General features: G+C 37.1%; 1 protein-coding gene across 3 annotated transcripts in view; it reads right to left on the bottom strand.

Annotated features, from left to right (window-relative positions):
* The window catches only part of LOC145268348 (calcium uptake protein 3, mitochondrial-like), a 1,295,034-nt gene that overhangs the window by 1,108,932 nt on the left and 162,699 nt on the right, over positions 1-23,403 (bottom strand). The window lies entirely within an intron of this gene.

Raw genomic sequence — 23,403 nt, forward strand, 5'->3', positions numbered from 1 at the left:
ACTATTATCAGTCGACAAAGGAGGTAAACCGACATCTGAAACAATGGCTTCACTATTATCAGTCGACAAAACATGGAGTCAGATCATTGAATTGTTCTTGAGAAAAAAGTTGTGGCAGTGAAGAAGGAGGAAAACCGACATCTGAAACAATGGCTTCACTATTATCAGTCGACAAAGGAGGAAAACCGACATCTGAAACAATGGCTGCACTATTATCAGTCGACAAAGGAGGAAAACCGACATCTGAAACAATGGTTTCACTATCATCAGTCGACAAAGGAGGAAAACCGACATCTGAAACAATGGCTTAACTATTATCAGTCGACAAAACATGGAGTCAGATCATTGAATTGTTCTTGAGAAAAAAGTTGTGGCAGTGAAGAAGGAGGAAAACCGACATCTGAAACAATGGCTTCACTATTATCAGTCGACAAAGGAGGAAAACCGACATCTGAAACAATGGCTGCACTATTATCAGTCGACAAAGGAGGAAAACCGACATCTGAAACAATGGCTTCACTATCATCAGTCGACAAAGGAGGAAAACCGACATCTGAAACAATGGCTTCACTATTATCAGTCGACAAAGGAGGAAAACCGACATCTGAAACAATGGCTTCACTATTATCAGTCGACAAAGCAGGAAAACCGACATCTGAAACAATGGCTTCACTATTATCAGTCGACAAAACATGGAGTCAGATCATTGAATTGTTCTTGAGAAAAAAGTTGTGGCAGTGAAGAAGGAGGAAAACCGACATCTGAAACAATGGCTGCACTATTATCAGTCGACAAAGGAGGAAAACCGACATCTGAAACAATGGCTTCACTATCATCAGTCGACAAAGGAGGAAAACCGACATCTGAAACAATGGCTTCACTATTATCAGTCGACAAAGGAGGAAAACCGACATCTGAAACAATGGCTTCACTATTATCAGTCGACAAAGCAGGAAAACCGACATCTGAAACAATGGCTTCACTATTATCAGTCGACAAAACATGGAGTCAGATCATTGAATTGTTCTTGAGAAAAAAGTTGTGGCAGTGAAGAAGGAGGAAAACCGACATCTGAAACAATGGCTTCACTATTATCAGTCGACAAAACATGGAGTCAGATCATTGAATTGTTCTTGAGAAAAAAGTTGTGGCAGTGAAGAAGGAGGAAAACCGACATCTGAAACAATGGCTTCACTATTATCAGTCGACAAAGCAGGAAAACCGATATCTGAAACAATGGCTTCACTATTATCAGTCGACAAAGGAGGAAAACCGACATCTGAAACAATGGCTTCACTATTATCAGTCGACAAAGCAGGAAAACCGATATCTTAAACAATGGCTTCACTATTATCAGTCGACAAAACATGGAGTCAGATAATTGAATTGTTCTTGAGAAAAAAGTTGTGGCAGTGAAGAAGGAGGAAAACCGACATCTGAAACAATGGCTTCACTATTATCAGTCGACAAAAAATGGAGTCAGATCATTGAATTGTTCTTGAGAAAAAAGTTGTGGCAGTGAAGAAGGAGGAAAACCGACATCTGAAACAATGGCTTCACTATTATCAGTCGACAAAGGAGGAAAACCGACATCTGAAACAATGGCTTAACTATTATCAGTCGACAAAGGAGGAAAACCGACATCTGAAACAGTGGTTTCACTATTATCAGTCGACAAAGGAGGAAAACCGACATCTGAAACAATGGCTTCACTATTATCAGTCGACAAAGGAGGAAAACCGACATCTGAAACAATGGCTTAACTATTATCAGTCGACAAAGGAGGAAAACCGACATCTGAAACAATGGCTTCACTATAATCAGTCGACAAAGGAGGAAAACCGACATCTGAAACAATGGCTTCACTATTATCAGTCGACAAAGGAGGAAAACCGACATCTGAAACAATGGCTTCACTATAATCAGTCGACAAAGGAGGAAAACCGACATCTGAAACAATGGCTTCACTATTATCAGTCGACAAAGGAGGAAAACCGACATCTGAAACAATGGCTTAACTATTATCAGTCGACAAAGGAGGAAAACCGACATCTGAAACAATGGCTTCACTATTATCAGTCGACAAAGGAGAAAAACCGACATCTGAAACAATGGCTTCACTATTATCAGTCGACAAAGGAGGAAAACCGACATCTGAAACAATGGCTTCACTATTATCAGTCGACAAAGGAGGAAAACCGACATCTGAAACAATGGCTTCACTATAATCAGTCGACAAAGGAGGAAAACCGACATCTGAAACAATGGCTTCACTATTATCAGTCGACAAAGGAGGAAAACCGACATCTGAAACAATGGCTTCACTATAATCAGTCGACAAAGGAGGAACACCTACATCTGAAACAATGGCTTCACTATTATCAGTCGACAAAGGAGGAAAACCGACATCTGAAACAATGGCTTCACTATTATCAGTCGACAAAGGAGGAAAACCGACATCTGAAACAATGGCTTCACTATTATCAGTCGACAAAGGAGGAAAACCGACATCTGAAACAATGGCTTCACTATTATCAGTCGACAAAGGAGGAAAACCGACATCTGAAACAATGGCTTCACTATTATTAGTCGACAAAGGAGCAAAACCGACATCTGAAACAATGGCTTCACAATTATCAGTCGACAAAGGAGGAAAACCGACATCTGAAACAATGGCTTCACTATTATCAGTCGACAAAGGAGGAAAACCGACATCTGAAACAATGACTTCACTATTATCAGTCGACAAAGGAGGAAAACCGACATCTGAAACAATGGCTTCACTATTATCAGTCGACAAAGGAGGAAAACCAACATCTGAAACAATGGCTTCACTATTATCAGTCGACAAAGGAGGTAAACCGACATCTGAAACAATGGCTTCACTATTATCAGTCGACAAAACATGGGGTCAGATCATTGAATTGTTGTTGAGAAAAAAGTTGTGGCAGTGAAGAAGGAGGAAAACCGACATCTGAAACAATGGCTTCACTATTATCAGTCGACAAAGGAGGAAAACCGACATCTGAAACAATTGCTGCACTATTATCAGTCGACAAAGGAGGAAAACCGACATCTGAAACAATGGTTTCACTATCATCAGTCGACAAAGGAGGAAAACCGACATCTGAAACAATGGCTTCACTATTATCAGTCGACAAAACATGGAGTCAGATCATTGAATTGTTCTTGAGAAAAAAGTTGTGGCAGTGAAGAAGGAGGAAAACCGACATCTGAAACAATGGCTTCACTATTATCAGTCGACAAAGGAGGAAAACCGACATCTGAAACAATGGCTGCACTATTATCAGTCGACAAAGGAGGAAAACCGACATCTGAAACAATGGCTTCACTATCATCAGTCGACAAAGGAGGAAAACCGACATCTGAAACAATGGCTTCACTATTATCAGTCGACTAAACATGGAGTCAGATCATTGAATTGTTCTTGAGAAAAAAGTTGTGGCAGTGAAGAAGGAGGAAAACCGACATCTGAAACAATGGCTTCACTATTATCAGTCGACAAAGGAGGAAAACCGACATCTGAAACAATGGCTGCACTATTATCAGTCGACAAAGGAGGAAAACCGACATCTGAAACAATGGCTTCACTATCATCAGTCGACAAAGGAGGAAAACCGACATCTGAAACAATGGCTTCACTATTATCAGTCGACAAAGGAGGAAAACCGACATCTGAAACAATGGCTTCACTATTATCAGTCGACAAAGCAGGAAAACCGACATCTGAAACAATGGCTTCACTATTATCAGTCGACAAAACATGGAGTCAGATCATTGAATTGTTCTTGAGAAAAAAGTTGTGGCAGTGAAGAAGGAGGAAAACCGACATCTGAAACAATGGCTTCACTATTATCAGTCGACAAAGGAGGAAAACCGACATCTGAAACAATGGCTGCACTATTATCAGTCGACAAAGGAGGAAAACCGACATCTGAAACAATGGCTTCACTATCATCAGTCGACAAAGGAGGAAAACTGACATCTGAAACAATGGCTTCACTATTATCAGTCGACAAAACATGGAGTCAGATCATTGAATTGTTCTTGAGAATAAAGTTGTGGCAGTGAAGAAGGAGGAAAACCGACATCTGAAACAATGGCTTCACTATTATCAGTCGACAAAGGAGGAAAACCGACATCTGGAACAATGGCTGCACTATTATCAGTCGACAAAGGAGGAAAACCGACATCTGAAACAATGGCTTCACTATCATCAGTCGACAAAGGAGGAAAACCGACATCTGAAACAATGGCTTCACTATTATCAGTCGACAAAACATGGAGTCAGATCATTGAATTGTTCTTGAGAAAAAAGTTGTGGCAGTGAAGAAGGAGGAAAACCGACATCTGAAACAATGGCTTCACTATTATCAGTCGACAAAGGAGGAAAACCGACATCTGAAACAATGGCTGCACTATTATCAGTCGACAAAGGAGGAAAACCGACATCTGAAACAATGGCTTCACTATCATCAGTCGACAAAGGAGGAAAACCGACATCTGAAACAATGGCTTCACTATTATCAGTCGACAAAGGAGGAAAACCGACATCTGAAACAATGGCTTCACTATTATCAGTCGACAAAGCAGGAAAACCGACATCTGAAATAATGGCTTCACTATTATCAGTCGACAAAACATGGAGTCAGATCATTGAATTGTTCTTGAGAAAAAAGTTGTGGCAGTGAAGAAGGAGGAAAACCGACATCTGAAACAATGGCTTCACTATTATCAGTCGACAAAACATGGAGTCAGATCATTGAATTGTTCTTGAGAAAAAAGTTGTGGCAGTGAAGAAGGAGGAAAACCGACATCTGAAACAATGGCTTCACTATTATCAGTCGACAAAGCAGGAAAACCGATATCTGAAACAATGGCTTCACTATTATCAGTCGACAAAGGAGGAAAACCGACATCTGAAACAATGGCTTCACTATTATCAGTCGACAAAGCAGGAAAACCGATATCTTAAACAATGGCTTCACTATTATCAGTCGACAAAACATGGAGTCAGATAATTGAATTGTTCTTGAGAAAAAAGTTGTGGCAGTGAAGAAGGAGGAAAACCGACATCTGAAACAATGGCTTCACTATTATCAGTCGACAAAAAATGGAGTCAGATCATTGAATTGTTCTTGAGAAAAAAGTTGTGGCAGTGAAGAAGGAGGAAAACCGACATCTGAAACAATGGCTTCACTATTATCAGTCGACAAAGGAGGAAAACCGACATCTGAAACAATGGCTTAACTATTATCAGTCGACAAAGGAGGAAAACCGACATCTGAAACAGTGGTTTCACTATTATCAGTCGACAAAGGAGGAAAACCGACATCTGAAACAATGGCTTCACTATTATCAGTCGACAAAGGAGGAAAACCGACATCTGAAACAATGGCTTAACTATTATCAGTCGACAAAGGAGGAAAACCGACATCTGAAACAATGGCTTCACTATAATCAGTCGACAAAGGAGGAAAACCGACATCTGAAACAATGGCTTCACTATTATCAGTCGACAAAGGAGGAAAACCGACATCTGAAACAATGGCTTCACTATAATCAGTCGACAAAGGAGGAAAACCGACATCTGAAACAATGGCTTCACTATTATCAGTCGACAAAGGAGGAAAACCGACATCTGAAACAATGGCTTAACTATTATCAGTCGACAAAGGAGGAAAACCGACATCTGAAACAATGGCTTCACTATTATCAGTCGACAAAGGAGAAAAACCGACATCTGAAACAATGGCTTCACTATTATCAGTCGACAAAGGAGGAAAACCGACATCTGAAACAATGGCTTCACTATTATCAGTCGACAAAGGAGGAAAACCGACATCTGAAACAATGGCTTCACTATAATCAGTCGACAAAGGAGGAAAACCGACATCTGAAACAATGGCTTCACTATTATCAGTCGACAAAGGAGGAAAACCGACATCTGAAACAATGGCTTCACTATAATCAGTCGACAAAGGAGGAACACCTACATCTGAAACAATGGCTTCACTATTATCAGTCGACAAAGGAGGAAAACCGACATCTGAAACAATGGCTTCACTATTATCAGTCGACAAAGGAGGAAAACCGACATCTGAAACAATGGCTTCACTATTATCAGTCGACAAAGGAGGAAAACCGACATCTGAAACAATGGCTTCACTATTATCAGTCGACAAAGGAGGAAAACCGACATCTGAAACAATGGCTTCACTATTATTAGTCGACAAAGGAGCAAAACCGACATCTGAAACAATGGCTTCACAATTATCAGTCGACAAAGGAGGAAAACCGACATCTGAAACAATGGCTTCACTATTATCAGTCGATAAAGGAGGAAAACCGACATCTGAAACAATGACTTCACTATTATCAGTCGACAAAGGAGGAAAACCGACATCTGAAACAATGGCTTCACTATTATCAGTCGACAAAGGAGGAAAACCAACATCTGAAACAATGGCTTCACTATTATCAGTCGACAAAGGAGGTAAACCGACATCTGAAACAATGGCTTCACTATTATCAGTCGACAAAACATGGAGTCAGATCATTGAATTGTTCTTGAGAAAAAAGTTGTGGCAGTGAAGAAGGAGGAAAACCGACATCTGAAACAATGGCTTCACTATTATCAGTCGACAAAGGAGGAAAACCGACATCTGAAACAATGGCTGCACTATTATCAGTCGACAAAGGAGGAAAACCGACATCTGAAACAATGGTTTCACTATCATCAGTCGACAAAGGAGGAAAACCGACATCTGAAACAATGGCTTCACTATTATCAGTCGACAAAACATGGAGTCAGATCATTGAATTGTTCTTGAGAAAAAAGTTGTGGCAGTGAAGAAGGAGGAAAACCGACATCTGAAACAATGGCTTCACTATTATCAGTCGACAAAGGAGGAAAACCGACATCTGAAACAATGGCTGCACTATTATCAGTCGACAAAGGAGGAAAACCGACATCTGAAACAATGGCTTCACTATCATCAGTCGACAAAGGAGGAAAACCGACATCTGAAACAATGGCTTCACTATTATCAGTCGACAAAACATGGAGTCAGATCATTGAATTGTTCTTGAGAAAAAAGTTGTGGCAGTGAAGAAGGAGGAAAACCGACATCTGAAACAATGGCTTCACTATTATCAGTCGACAAAGGAGGAAAACCGACATCTGAAACAATGGCTGCACTATTATCAGTCGACAAAGGAGGAAAACCGACATCTGAAACAATGGCTTCACTATCATCAGTCGACAAAGGAGGAAAACCGACATCTGAAACAATGGCTTCACTATTATCAGTCGACAAAGGAGGAAAACCGACATCTGAAACAATGGCTTCACTATTATCAGTCGACAAAGCAGGAAAACCGACATCTGAAACAATGGCTTCACTATTATCAGTCGACAAAACATGGAGTCAGATCATTGAATTGTTCTTGAGAAAAAAGTTGTGGCAGTGAAGAAGGAGGAAAACCGACATCTGAAACAATGGCTGCACTATTATCAGTCGACAAAGGAGGAAAACCGACATCTGAAACAATGGCTTCACTATCATCAGTCGACAAAGGAGGAAAACCGACATCTGAAACAATGGCTTCACTATTATCAGTCGACAAAGGAGGAAAACCGACATCTGAAACAATGGCTTCACTATTATCAGTCGACAAAGCAGGAAAACCGACATCTGAAACAATGGCTTCACTATTATCAGTCGACAAAACATGGAGTCAGATCATTGAATTGTTCTTGAGAAAAAAGTTGTGGCAGTGAAGAAGGAGGAAAACCGACATCTGAAACAATGGCTTCACTATTATCAGTCGACAAAACATGGAGTCAGATCATTGAATTGTTCTTGAGAAAAAAGTTGTGGCAGTGAAGAAGGAGGAAAACCGACATCTGAAACAATGGCTTCACTATTATCAGTCGACAAAGCAGGAAAACCGATATCTGAAACAATGGTTTCACTATTATCAGTCGACAAAGGAGGTAAACCGACATCTGAAACAATGGCTTCACTATTATCAGTCGACAAAGCAGGAAAACCGATATCTTAAACAATGGCTTCACTATTATCAGTCGACAAAACATGGAGTCAGATAATTGAATTGTTCTTGAGAAAAAAGTTGTGGCAGTGAAGAAGGAGGAAAACCGACATCTGAAACAATGGCTTCACTATTATCAGTCGACAAAAAATGGAGTCAGATCATTGAATTGTTCTTGAGAAAAAAGTTGTGGCAGTGAAGAAGGAGGAAAACCGACATCTGAAACAATGGCTTCACTATTATCAGTCGACAAAGGAGGAAAACCGACATCTGAAACAATGGCTTAACTATTATCAGTCGACAAAGGAGGAAAACCGACATCTGAAACAGTGGTTTCACTATTATCAGTCGACAAAGGAGGAAAACCGACATCTGAAACAATGGCTTCACTATTATCAGTCGACAAAGGAGGAAAACCGACATCTGAAACAATGGCTTAACTATTATCAGTCGACAAAGGAGGAAAACCGACATCTGAAACAATGGCTTCACTATAATCAGTCGACAAAGGAGGAAAACCAACATCTGAAACAATGGCTTCACTATTATCAGTCGACAAAGGAGGAAAACCGACATCTGAAACAATGGCTTCACTATAATCAGTCGACAAAGGAGGAAAACCGACATCTGAAACAATGGCTTCACTATTATCAGTCGACAAAGGAGGAAAACCGACATCTGAAACAATGGCTTAACTATTATCAGTCGACAAAGGAGGAAAACCGACATCTGAAACAATGGCTTCACTATTATCAGTCGACAAAGGAGAAAAACCGACATCTGAAACAATGGCTTCACTATTATCAGTCGACAAAGGAGGAAAACCGACATCTGAAACAATGGCTTCACTATTATCAGTCGACAAAGGAGGAAAACCGACATCTGAAACAATGGCTTCACTATAATCAGTCGACAAAGGAGGAAAACCGACATCTGAAACAATGGCTTCACTATTATCAGTCGACAAAGGAGGAAAACCGACATCTGAAACAATGGCTTCACTATAATCAGTCGACAAAGGAGGAACACCTACATCTGAAACAATGGCTTCACTATTATCAGTCGACAAAGGAGGAAAACCGACATCTGAAACAATGGCTTCACTATTATCAGTCGACAAAGGAGGAAAACCGACATCTGAAACAATGGCTTCACTATTATCAGTCGACAAAGGAGGAAAACCGACATCTGAAACAATGGCTTCACTATTATCAGTCGACAAAGGAGGAAAACCGACATCTGAAACAATGGCTTCACTATTATTAGTCGACAAAGGAGCAAAACCGACATCTGAAACAATGGCTTCACAATTATCAGTCGACAAAGGAGGAAAACCGACATCTGAAACAATGGCTTCACTATTATCAGTCGACAAAGGAGGAAAACCGACATCTGAAACAATGACTTCACTATTATCAGTCGACAAAGGAGGAAAACCGACATCTGAAACAATGGCTTCACTATTATCAGTCGACAAAGGAGGAAAACCAACATCTGAAACAATGGCTTCACTATTATCAGTCGACAAAGGAGGTAAACCGACATCTGAAACAATGGCTTCACTATTATCAGTCGACAAAACATGGGGTCAGATCATTGAATTGTTCTTGAGAAAAAAGTTGTGGCAGTGAAGAAGGAGGAAAACCGACATCTGAAACAATGGCTTCACTATTATCAGTCGACAAAGGAGGAAAACCGACATCTGAAACAATGGCTGCACTATTATCAGTCGACAAAGGAGGAAAACCGACATCTGAAACAATGGTTTCACTATCATCAGTCGACAAAGGAGGAAAACCGACATCTGAAACAATGGCTTCACTATTATCAGTCGACAAAACATGGAGTCAGATCATTGAATTGTTCTTGAGAAAAAAGTTGTGGCAGTGAAGAAGGAGGAAAACAGACATCTGAAACAATGGCTTCACTATTATCAGTCGACAAAGGAGGAAAACCGACATCTGAAACAATGGCTGCACTATTATCAGTCGACAAAGGAGGAAAACCGACATCTGAAACAATGGCTTCACTATCATCAGTCGACAAAGGAGGAAAACCGACATCTGAAACAATGGCTTCACTATTATCAGTCGACTAAACATGGAGTCAGATCATTGAATTGTTCTTGAGAAAAAAGTTGTGGCAGTGAAGAAGGAGGAAAACCGACATCTGAAACAATGGCTTCACTATTATCAGTCGACAAAGGAGGAAAACCGACATCTGAAACAATGGCTGCACTATTATCAGTCGACAAAGGAGGAAAACCGACATCTGAAACAATGGCTTCACTATCATCAGTCGACAAAGGAGGAAAACCGACATCTGAAACAATGGCTTCACTATTATCAGTCGACAAAGGAGGAAAACCGACATCTGAAACAATGGCTTCACTATTATCAGTCGACAAAGCAGGAAAACCGACATCTGAAACAATGGCTTCACTATTATCAGTCGACAAAACATGGAGTCAGATCATTGAATTGTTCTTGAGAAAAAAGTTGTGGCAGTGAAGAAGGAGGAAAACCGACATCTGAAACAATGGCTTCACTATTATCAGTCGACAAAGGAGGAAAACCGACATCTGAAACAATGGCTGCACTATTATCAGTCGACAAAGGAGGAAAACCGACATCTGAAACAATGGCTTCACTATCATCAGTCGACAAAGGAGGAAAACTGACATCTGAAACAATGGCTTCACTATTATCAGTCGACAAAACATGGAGTCAGATCATTGAATTGTTCTTGAGAATAAAGTTGTGGCAGTGAAGAAGGAGGAAAACCGACATCTGAAACAATGGCTTCACTATTATCAGTCGACAAAGGAGGAAAACCGACATCTGAAACAATGGCTGCACTATTATCAGTCGACAAAGGAGGAAAACCGACATCTGAAACAATGGCTTCACTATTATCAGTCGACAAAGCAGGAAAACCGATATCTTAAACAATGGCTTCACTATTATCAGTCGACAAAACATGGAGTCAGATAATTGAATTGTTCTTGAGAAAAAAGTTGTGGCAGTGAAGAAGGAGGAAAACCGACATCTGAAACAATGGCTTCACTATTATCAGTCGACAAAAAATGGAGTCAGATCATTGAATTGTTCTTGAGAAAAAAGTTGTGGCAGTGAAGAAGGAGGAAAACCGACATCTGAAACAATGGCTTCACTATTATCAGTCGACAAAGGAGGAAAACCGACATCTGAAACAATGGCTTAACTATTATCAGTCGACAAAGGAGGAAAACCGACATCTGAAACAGTGGTTTCACTATTATCAGTCGACAAAGGAGGAAAACCGACATCTGAAACAATGGCTTCACTATTATAAGTCGACAAAGGAGGAAAACCGACATCTGAAACAATGGCTTCACTATTATCAGTCGACAAAGGAGGAAAACCGACATCTGAAACAATGGCTTCACTATTATCAGTCGACAAAGGAGGAAAACCGACATCTGAAACAATGGCTTCACTATTATCAGTCGACAAAACATGGAGTCAGATCATTGAATTGTTCTTGAGAAAAAAGTTGTGGCAGTGAAGAAGGAGGAAAACCGACATCTGAAACAATGGCTTCACTATTATCAGTCGACAAAGGAGGAAAACCGACATCTGAAACAATGGCTTCACTATTATCTGTCGACAAAACATGGAGTCAGATCATTGAATTGTTCTTGAGAAAAAAGTTGTGGCAGTGAAGAAGGAGGAAAACCGACATCTGAAACACTGGCTTCACTATTATCAGTCGACAAAGGAGGAAAACCGACATCTGAAACAATGGCTTCACTATTATCAGTCGACAAAGGAGGAAAACCGACATCTGAAACAATGGCTTCACTATTATCAGTCGACAAAGGAGGAAAACCGACATCTGAAACAATGGCTTCACTATTATCAGTCGACAAAGGAGCAAAACCGACATCTGAAACAATGGCTTCACTATTATCAGTCGACAAAGGAGGAAAACCGACATCTGAAACAATGGCTTCACTATTATCAGTCGACAAAGGAGGAAAACCGACATCTGAAACAATGGCTTCACTATTATCAGTCGACAAAACATGGAGTCAGATCATTGAATTGTTCTTGAGAAAAAAGTTGTGGCAGTGAAGAAGGAGGAAAACCGACATCTGAAACAATGGCTTCACTATTATCAGTCGACAAAGGAGGAAAACCGACATCTGAAACAATGGCTTAACTATTATCAGTCGACAAAGGAGGAAAACCGACATCTGAAACAATGGCTTCACTATAATCAGTCGACAAAGGAGGAAAACCGACATCTGAAACAATGGCTTCACTATTATCAGTCGACAAAAGAAGGAAAACCGACATCTGAAACAATGGCTTAACTATTATCAGTCGACAAAGGAGGAAAACCGACATCTGAAACAATGGCTTCACTATAATCAGTCGACAAAGGAGGAAAACCGACATCTGAAACAATGGCTTCACTATTATCAGTCGACAAAAGAAGGAAAACCGACATCTGAAACAATGGCTTAACTATTATCAGTCGACAAAGGAGGAAAACCGACATCTGAAACAATGGCTTCACTATAATCAGTCGACAAAGGAGGAAAACCGACATCTGAAACAATGGCTTAACTATTATCAGTCGACAAAGGAGGAAAACCGACATCTGAAACAATGGCTTAACTATTATCAGTCGACAAAGGAGGAAAACCGACATCTGAAACAATGGCTTCACTATTATCAGTCGACAAAGGAGGAAAACCGACATCTGAAACAATGGCTTAACTATTATCAGTCGACAAAGGAGGAAAACCGACATCTGAAACAATGGCTTCACTATTATCAGTCGACAAAGGAGAAAAACCGACATCTGAAACAATGGCTTCACTATTATCAGTCGACAAAGGAGGAAAACCGACATCTGAAACAATGGCTTCACTATTATCAGTCGACAAAACATGGAGTCAGATCATTGAATTGTTCTTGAGAAAAAAGTTGTGGCAGTGAAGAAGGAGGAAAACCGACATCTGAAACAATGGCTTCACTATTATCAGTCGACAAAGGAGGAAAACCGACATCTGAAACAATGGCTTCACTATTATCAGTCGACAAAGGAGAAAAACCGACATCTGAAACAATGACTTCACTATTATCAGTCGACAAAGGAGGAAAACTGACATCTGAAACAATGGCTTCACTATTATCAGTCGACAAAGGAGGAAAACCGACATCTGAAACAATGGCTTCACTATTATCAGTCGACAAAGGAGGAAAACCAACATCTGAAACAATGGCTTCACTATTATCAGTCGACAAAGGAGGTAAACCGACATCTGAAACAATGGCTTCACTATTATCAGTCGACAAAGGAGGAAAACCGACATCTGAAACAATGGCTTCACTATCATCAGTCGACAAAGGAGGAAAACCGACATCTGAAACAATGGCTTCACTATTATCAGTCGACAAAGGAGGAAAACCGACATCTGAAACAATGGCTGCACTATTATCAGTCGACAAAGGAGGAAAACCGACATCTGAAACAATGGCTTCACTATCATCAGTCGACAAAGGAGGAAAACCGACATCTGAAACAATGGCTTCACTATTATCAGTCGACAAAGGAGGAAAACCGACATCTGAAACAATGGCTTCACTATTATCAGTCGACAAAACAGGAAAACCGACATCTGAAACAATGGCTTCACTATTATCATTCGACAAAACATGGAGTCAGATCATTGAATTGTTCTTGAGAAAAAAGTTGTGGCAGTGAAGAAGGAGGAAAACCGACATCTGAAACAATGGCTTCACTATTATCAGTCGACAAAACATGGAGTCAGATCATTGAATTGTTCTTGAGAAAAAAGTTGTGGCAGTGAAGAAGGAGGAAAACCGACATCTGAAACAATGGCTTCACTATTATCAGTCGACAAAGCAGGAAAACCGATATCTGAAACAATGGCTTCACTATTATCAGTCGACAAAGGAGGAAAACCGACATCTGAAACAATGGCTTCACTATTATCAGTCGACAAAGCAGGAAAACCGATATCTTAAACAATGGCTTCACTATTATCAGTCGACAAAACATGGAGTCAGATCATTGAATTGTTCTTGAGAAAAAAGTTGTGGCAGTGAAGAAGGAGGAAAACCGACATCTGAAACAATGGCTTCACTATTATCAGTCAACAAAAAATGGAGTCAGATCATTGAATTGTTCTTGAGAAAAAAGTTGTGGCAGTGAAGAAGGAGGAAAACCGACATCTGAAACAATGGCTTCACTATTATCAGTCGACAAAGGAGGAAAACCGACATCTGAAACAATGGCTTCACCATTATCAGTCGACAAAGGGGGAAAACCGACATCTGAAACAGTGGTTTCACTATTATCAGTCGACAAAGGAGGAAAACCGACATCTGAAACAATGGCTTCACTATTATCAGTCGACAAAGGAGGAAAACCGACATCTGAAACAATGGCTTCACTATTATCAGTCGACAAAGGAGGAAAACCGACATCTGAAACAATGGCTTCACTATTATCAGTCGACAAAGGAGGAAAACCGACATCTGAAACAATGGCTTCACTATTATCTGTCGACAAAACATGGAGTCAGATCATTGAATTGTTCTTGAGAAAAAAGTTGTGGCAGTGAAGAAGGAGGAAAACCGACATCTGAAACAATGGCTTCACTATTATCAGTCGACAAAGGAGGAAAACCGACATCTGAAACAATGGCTTCACTATTATCAGTCGACAAAGGAGGAAAACCGACATCTGAAACAATGGCTTCACTATTATCAGTCGACAAAGGAGGAAAACCGACATCTGAAACAATGGCTTCACTATTTTCAATCGACAAAACATGGAGTCAGATCATTGAATTGTTCTTTAGAAAAAAGTTGTGGCAGTGAAGAAGGAGGAAAACCGACATCTGAAACAATGGCTTCACTATTATCAGTTGACAAAACATGGAGTCAGATCATTGAATTGTTCTTGAGAAAAAAGTTGTGGCTGTGAAGAAGGAGGAAAACCGACATCTGAAACAATGGCTTCACTATTATCAGTCGACAAAACATGGACTCAGATCATTGAATTGTTCTTGAGAAAAAAGGTGTGGCAGTGAAGAAGGAGGAAAACCGACATCTGAAACAATGGCTTCACTATTATCAGTCGACAAAACAGAGGCCAGCTCTTCTTCAGAACCTGGCAATTCTAATTCGAGCAAGCCTTTAACCACTGGAACAGGAATTTCATTGCAGTGTGGAATTGGCCTAATTGTAGACTTGAGGTTTGGATAAACCAATGAATTGCTGTTCTTCCTGTTGATTCCCTTTGTTTTAACCACACAGATATAGCAGTCATCGAAATGTTTTATTGGTTCATGCCAGGCCATTGGAATATCAAAGCAGAGTGACTTTCTATCCTTTTTTGTTCACAGTCGAAGATGGTCAAATCATTGCTTGCATGCAATATGGGGTGCTATATCTTGATCACCAAGTGTTACTTTAAAGTTAGTAAAATAAGCACACTTCATAAATTCACTGTTGGGTTGCAACGTATATTCCCCGCAAATATAGAAAAACACATTTGCATTGTTTTAAACAACGTCGCCTAGGAGATGATGTAGCCATGTTTAATTTTTGCTCCAAAAATCTGCAATGAAGGTAAATTAATGAAGTTTAATTATTTCCTGTCTGACTTATAAATGAATTCCTAACATTAAGAGAATAAATTTTACTTTGACCCAGAAATCAACAAAAACATGCCACAGTTGGTGGGCCTATTTACTACTCAGTGTCCACTTTATTGTATAGCAAATTTGACTTTTATTTTAAGCTTGTTATGTCATAATCAATTAACATACATCAATATAACAACCTACAATTATAATTATGAAGCTAGAATGTATATAGAAACATGCCTAATGTACTGTCATTGTACGTACCTGGTCAGATAAACTATTCTAAATAAATAACTCTGAAGACTAGTACATACTTCACAGGTATATTTATTTAAAGAATAATGTAAAAACTGAAAGAAAAAAATGACGGATATGAGAAAGTAAAAGCAATAAAAATGAAGGAGTTAAAGAAATCGAAAAACTGAATACGTTTGTAAAGAAATGGAATATGAAATATCACGTTGCATGAGAAAGTAAACAAACACATTGTTCAGAAAATGAAATGAGTAAAACATACCGTTGATGCCGGGGAACGGATAAATGAAAAAAAAGTCTGCTGTGTCGCAAGTGGTTGCAAAAAAGAAGTAAAGACTAATCGGAAGAGGAAATCAGGAAGAAAGTAACTTTTTAACGAAGAGTAACTTAAAAGGGAGATAAACAAAACAAGTCAGAACACCTAATTTTAAGGCAAATAAAAAAAAAAGGGGCATAAAATAGCAAATATCTCAACAACTTGACCTGATGAGAAAAAAATAATATATTTTGAAATCAGTCTAAATGAGATTTAGGGAGCCTTAGCCCATTAAGGCACGCAATGCTAAAACTCTATTTACAGTTGTTTCATAATATTCATCACTCATTTCATTAACCCGAATACTTGGGTGGATTTTGGTCTGATAAGTACAAATAAAGATACAAGTAAGCACACATTCACGTACAAATCTATCTACACTACCGCACCCACATTTATGCATACAGACATAAAAAATATAGATAGGATAGCGAAAGAGAGAAAGACAGACACAAACTGGAAGCAGGATTGGAAAACAAAAAGACAATCAAATGGTTCATAGAGGTAAAATAGGCAAACTCATCCAAGCAAGGAGACTCAATGAGATAATAGTCAACAAGAAGAAAACTGCCAAATTGTAACTTCCACGATTCCCTCATGCCAACGAAGCAGGACAAGCAAAGCAGATACAAAGAACTAAAAGAAATAGGAAGAAAATAACTAAAATGCCAATAATTATAGATGACCTCTGATGAACTGATAGCACTTGTATCTTCCTTTCGCTCTACATACTTCCAACTGATCTGGCAAGCGACAAAAATCTACCCCTTCACTATTGAAGTCCCCAGATGCCGGAAAGCCTTTAATGCTAATAGTTTCTTGTCTTGGACTGCTAGACTTTGGAATCCCCTACTTTTCCTGTTTCCCTAACCGTACTAATCTGCAGAAGTTTAAATATAATGTAAACAGACATCTTGCTGTTCACCTCCCCACAATCCCTTGTTAAATACGATCCCAAATAGTTGGCCCTTACATTTTAAGTGGCAATATGCCCTGTTTGGGATTAAAAAAAAAAAAATAAATAAAACTAGGAACAGTTTTGAATTACTGTGTGTACACAACAAACACATAAAAATTAGATGCTAAAACAATGTTCCTTTATTTGGACCTGAGTAATAATAAATAATAATTGTATATAATAATTTCTACAATTGTATTGCATGTGAGTAAGCGAGTTTCTTATGGACTCTGAAATGGCCGGGACAATGTTTTCTAAATGTCATTCAAAGCTACTTGATGTGTCTGGGAGTGTTCTTTCGTAGGTTTTGTATTGGAATGCGCCTGATGAGTATTTAAAATCAATAATCGCAAAAATCTGTGCAAAGTTAACACCTTTATACAATCTAACATCTAAAGTGCATTTGAGAAGCTTGATCAGCACAGAAACAGAAAGGCTCACCCTATAAAATCCACTGTATATTCTTTTATAAGACAGAGTTGTGTTCGAAATGAATGTTTCTTTTTAGAGAACAACTGAGCCATGATACTTGACTTTTGTACGTTTAACTTAAAAAATTCAAGTGATTATGTAAAAGTAATTTCATAAAAAACAGTTGGTTCTTTGATAAGACAGGAACGCATTCAAAATGAATGTTTTTGCTTGGAGCACAAGTGAAACGCAATACTTCTCTGCTTTTTGAGCTTCAAGTAAAGCCATTATTATAAGTTTATAGAATCAACAGTAGATTCTCTACAGTACAATGTATTGTGGGCTAAGTCACTGGTGGGAGGCATGTGAAGCTTTCTCCCGGTACACTGTGAGCAGGGGAAGTCTCTAATTAGAGTAGTCAATCAATCGATTTGATTAAAAAAAAAAAATTAAAAAGTCGATTTCATCGATTTCAATGACAATAAAAGCATAGAAGGTTGAAACATTTGTTGATCTTGATTCAATCCGGGCAACGTTAGGTCTTCCCGTTAGTAATAATATACTATTATTATTATAAGTTGAATACTGTCTGCAATTATTCAAATATAATTCCTCAAAATAGTCAAAATACTAAAAATGGTTAAAAAGAAAAAGAAACTCCAACAGAAATAGGTCTGAAGTGTTTTTTTTATACAATGCCCACTACGCATGTGAAGAAAGAATACAATATGCAGAACACTACCCCATCAAAATATACATAAGAGGAAAAAAAAGAAAAACATTAACACCAATATTAAATGGCAAATCATCAAAAAATAAAGTCCCTCCCTAAAATCCCAATGGACAAAATCTGTAAATTATACCCGAAAAGAGAAATTTTACGTGTTTATTCACATTTCCATGAGAGGCTCTGTCGGTCAGTCTGCATCATATTTAAGTTTAAAATAGAAGTTAGTTCGTCTGTACTGATTAAGTTTTAAATGGAAGTTTCTTTGGTCTATTAAGCTCAAGTTTTAAATGGAATTTCTTTGATCTGTTATGCTTAAGTTTACAATATGATTTCCATTCGCTTGTTGAGCTAAACTTCGAAATAGAATTTTTTTCCATTATAGAGAGCAAAAAACTCAAAATCAGGTAAATAAGTCATACTTTTAAATAGAATCATAGTCTCCTTTTACAAATGACATTTTGTTTTTCTGTTTTAAAAAAAAAAAACGTGCAAACAAATAAATAAAAAAATTAAGTAATAGCTAACCAAAATAAAAGAAAACAAAAATAAAAACAAAAATAACTTAAATAAAAAGCATTAAAAATTTCCAAAACAAAACTTATTAAAAAAAATAAACAGTAAAATTAAAAATGATTTCAAAGCATAATAAAAAATATAATAAAAGATAAGAAATAATAAAATATTCTTCTAATTGCTTAAGAACGGCAAAGCAAACCACTAAAATGAATTTAGAAAAACCACTTGTGTAATAAAACAAAATTATTCATTGAGGCAGACGAAAAGTCAATTTAGTCTTGTACATGAAATGCAAAAATCGTGGATTACATAGAAAAATGCAAGCATGAAAAGTAATATGGTTAAGCTTAAACATGGAAAAGTAAAGGACTAATTGTTAAAACTGGAAACGAAAAGGACAAGATATTCTAGTAAAAAATATAATAAATCTATACCTTAAAATATTGATTGTATAATGTTGAATTGAATTAAAAAGAAATTAATGCTGAAATATTTTAAGTTATAAATTTATTATATTTTTTACTAGAATATCTTGTCCTGTTCTTTTCCAGTTTTAACAACTAGTCTTTTACTTTTCCATGTTTAAGCTTAACCACATTACTTTTCATGCTTGCATTTTTCTATTGTAATCCATGATTTTTCCAGGCTTCCAATAAATTCACTTCCAATAAATTTGTTTAATTTCAGCATTATTTTTTTGCCCCATAAACATGTAATAACAATGTACGGCATGTGGCTGCATTCAATAAAATCAACCCAATTATCCCCCTTTCATGCTTTCATTCTCTCTGTTTCACTTGTTACTTCTCTTTTTCCCGACAGCAGTGAATTAGTAGCAACAGTTGTCGCCAAAGCAACGTGGTTGCTATGGAAACCAATCATAAAAAACGTCGCTCACCTCCTTATAAAGTTTTACGATTTTGAACATCTGAAAATTCATTATAATTTTTGCTTTACTGAACGAAAATTGAAAATTTATTTTCATAATATAGCTGAGAAGGTGATCTATAAACTATAACAATTGTTTGAAATTTAGTCGAAAAATGAGTGAGCAGTGAAGCTTTAAAACAGTTCTAAATGACTAAAACTGCCACTTAACCATATATTCAAACACTACCAAATAAAGTGATAAAAAAAGAATATGTTTATTTTGCTTATATTCAAATACATGTATATCGAAGTTTCAAACAAGAATACTTCGATTTCAAGTCTTTGGACACAAAGAATCAACAGAGTCTGATGACTGGCAGTTTTTTATGTTATGTTCTTCAGACCATGACATTCTGAAGAATGCAAGACAAAAATACATTCACATAAGTTTTATTATTAACTCACTAGGAGTATTCACACAAGCCATCATCAAAGATTGTTCTTTGAGAACAACTTGTGTTGTTCCCTGGAATCTGAGTGATAACAAGTCTCCCCAGATTTCCAGTATTCTCAATCTCTTTCAATAAGCTTTGCAAAATATTTTGCGTTATCACAACAGCCGCTTACCATAGATTTCTTGTTGGCAGCGACCATTTGTCTTCACTAGTATTTGGGTGGCAATAAGCCTCCCCAAGGTCCCAGTCTTCTTCGCATATCTCCAACAGAGGTCTGGCTAGTGCTTTCTCTTCTCGGTGTTCCCCTTCTTGACCTTCATTATTTGGTGTGGTGCCTTATTATTATTATTATCATCATCATCATTATTATTTTATAGTAGTCTCAACTTTTACAAGTTTTTTTGTTTTTTTTCAATCTTCTTTCTATTGTACTGGTATCGAAAGTGCAGGCTAAGTCAATGATTGAGCAAGTTCTCTTGTTTTTCGTTAAGAAAAAATATGTGAGGTTTGGAATGTTCAAAGATCAGTTTGTGTGTTCATGTCCCAAAGAAGTTTGACATTGTCAAATTTTTAGTTTATGCACATACGATTTTTCTTGTTTTTTGGTGTGTGGTCTAATCCATAGAGCTCGCATGTATTTCAGTGTAAGACCGGAGCAACTTTAGCATAATTCCATTTTTTAATATTGATGTTGAGCTAACATAGGGCATTCTTATATATACACTAATGTTTCTTCCCTTTCTTTACACAATCTGCACATCGGTGATTCTGCAGTTTTGTCGAGGTAGTGTTTGATGGACCTAGTGTGAGTGGCTTGTTCCTGAGCTGCCATTGAAGTGCTCACAGTAGATTGCTTGATATCACCCCTGACCAAACCATTCCAGCTGCCATTATCTCTAAATTTAGTATTCTCAAAGAATACACTATGTAGTTTTTCAAATAATTTTTCTCCTTCCTCTTGCAACCTCTGACTCTTCTACTCCCCAGGTCTTAGTATCCTTTCCCTTTTCCTTCATGAAAAAGATTTTCGTTACTTTAAGAAAAATATTTAATTATACTCGCTTCTATATTTACCACATCTTCAACACCACGTAAGCCTCTTTTTCTAGGTAGATACAATCAATCCACATCTCCTTTCTTGGCAAAAGCCTATAAATTGTAATCATTATACATGCTTTTGCATGCAAACATTGTCACATTCAGCGACATTCCAGTCAAGTATACTAGCAGTATATTGAATATACACACACGTATCTACTAATTCGTATCTATGGAACGATTAAATCAGAACTTTGAGGGTGTCGGAATTAGTTGCAGTAAAAAAATTTATGCCTATTTTCCGATGCCAAAAACGATTCTTTTGTCTTTTTTATTTGATTTTGTTTAAAGCAAAATCTTTCAATGATAAAATAATGAATATTTATTGATTTTACAGTAGCAGTAAAATAAAATCTATGGATTATTCTCCCACAAGCTTATTTTTACATTTGTGAAAATATCTTCACATTTAACATGTTTTTGCAGTAATCAGGGGGAAAATAACAACTTTGTAGTTAAATATTTAGCGATTTATATATAAAAAAATAAAAAATAATCGTAATCAGTAATTGTATTAGAATCGAGAATTTAGCATGGAATCGCTAATTGCATTAGAATCGGGAAAAATATTGGAATCGTCCCATCACTAGTAAATGTGTGTGTGTGTGTGTGTGTGTGCATACGTATATACATGCATATACACACATGTATATACATGCATATACACACATGTATATACATGCATATACACACATGTATATACATGCATATACACACATGTATATACATGCATATACACACATGTGTATACATGCATATATACACATGTGTATACATGCATATACACATGTGTATACATGCATATACACATATGTGTATACATGCATATACACATATGTGTATACATGCATATACACATATGTGTATACATGCATATATACATATGTGTATACATGCATATATACACATGTGTATACATGCATATATACATACAGAAATGTATATATATAATGTGTGCAATATCTACAAATGTGAGTGTGTGTAAATTTGTATGTTATTCCACATAGACTTCAAAAGAAATTTTATCATGTTTACAGGTAATGAAAGAAACATTATCATTATCAAATATAGTTATTATTATAATTTCTTTTTTTCCATTAACGCATGCTTTTCAGTTCTTCATATATTCATCGATTGTTAGTGTTATTTACACATGCATTGAAATCAGTAGTCCTTTATGTCAATGTCGGTTGGATCGAATGGACACGCTTTTAAGATTTTAAAAACATTTTCCTTTTTTTTTTTTTTAAGAATGCTACTTTCTTTTTTGTGACAGGGTTACGGGATTTCGCGTGAACTGTCATGGCAAGGAATGAACCCTGCCCAAATATTTCCAGTATTCTCAACGGTTATACATTTTGAGACAAATAGCGAAGGACCATCCGAAATATCAAAATAATATACAGTAAATTAAAAACAATATGTACCTTACACAATCTATCACCCCGAAATATATATATATATATATATATATATATATATATATATATATATATATATTACCTTGAAGTGCTTGCAGAAAAAGAATCTCAGCAAAATGCTTGATTATAAAGAAACATTAAAAATAAAAGTATACTTTATTTAGTGTATTTTAACTTTTTATTTAAATTTTTTTTTCTGAAATATATTTATATATATATATATATATATATATATATATATATATATATATATATATATATATATGAGAGAGATAGAGATAGAGGGATATCAACTCCATGCATCTTCACAAGGATGAAGCGATGAAACGTGTAAAATTCTGTGTAGCTTAATTGCCATATATATTTTCAAAACTTACGCTATGCATGTATATGTATATATTACAGACACGCACATAATGCAAAACGTGAATATTCAACAAAAAGTGAACTGAATAACATAACGCTTATATTATTAAATCGAAGTGATAGACGGAATATTCACAAACAGAGCGCGCGTGTCTTTTTCGCTCTATGGAAGTAGGGCAAATGTAATAAAACTAACCATGCAAAAAGCAAGATCATGTTTCAAGCACTAAGACTTAATTGTAACCAATACAGAGGGACAAAA

The sequence above is a fragment of the Euprymna scolopes genome, chromosome 43 (assembly GCF_053919585.1).
Source record: "Euprymna scolopes isolate OS-2025 chromosome 43, ASM5391958v1, whole genome shotgun sequence".
Classification (NCBI taxonomy): Eukaryota; Metazoa; Mollusca; class Cephalopoda; order Sepiida; family Sepiolidae; genus Euprymna; species Euprymna scolopes.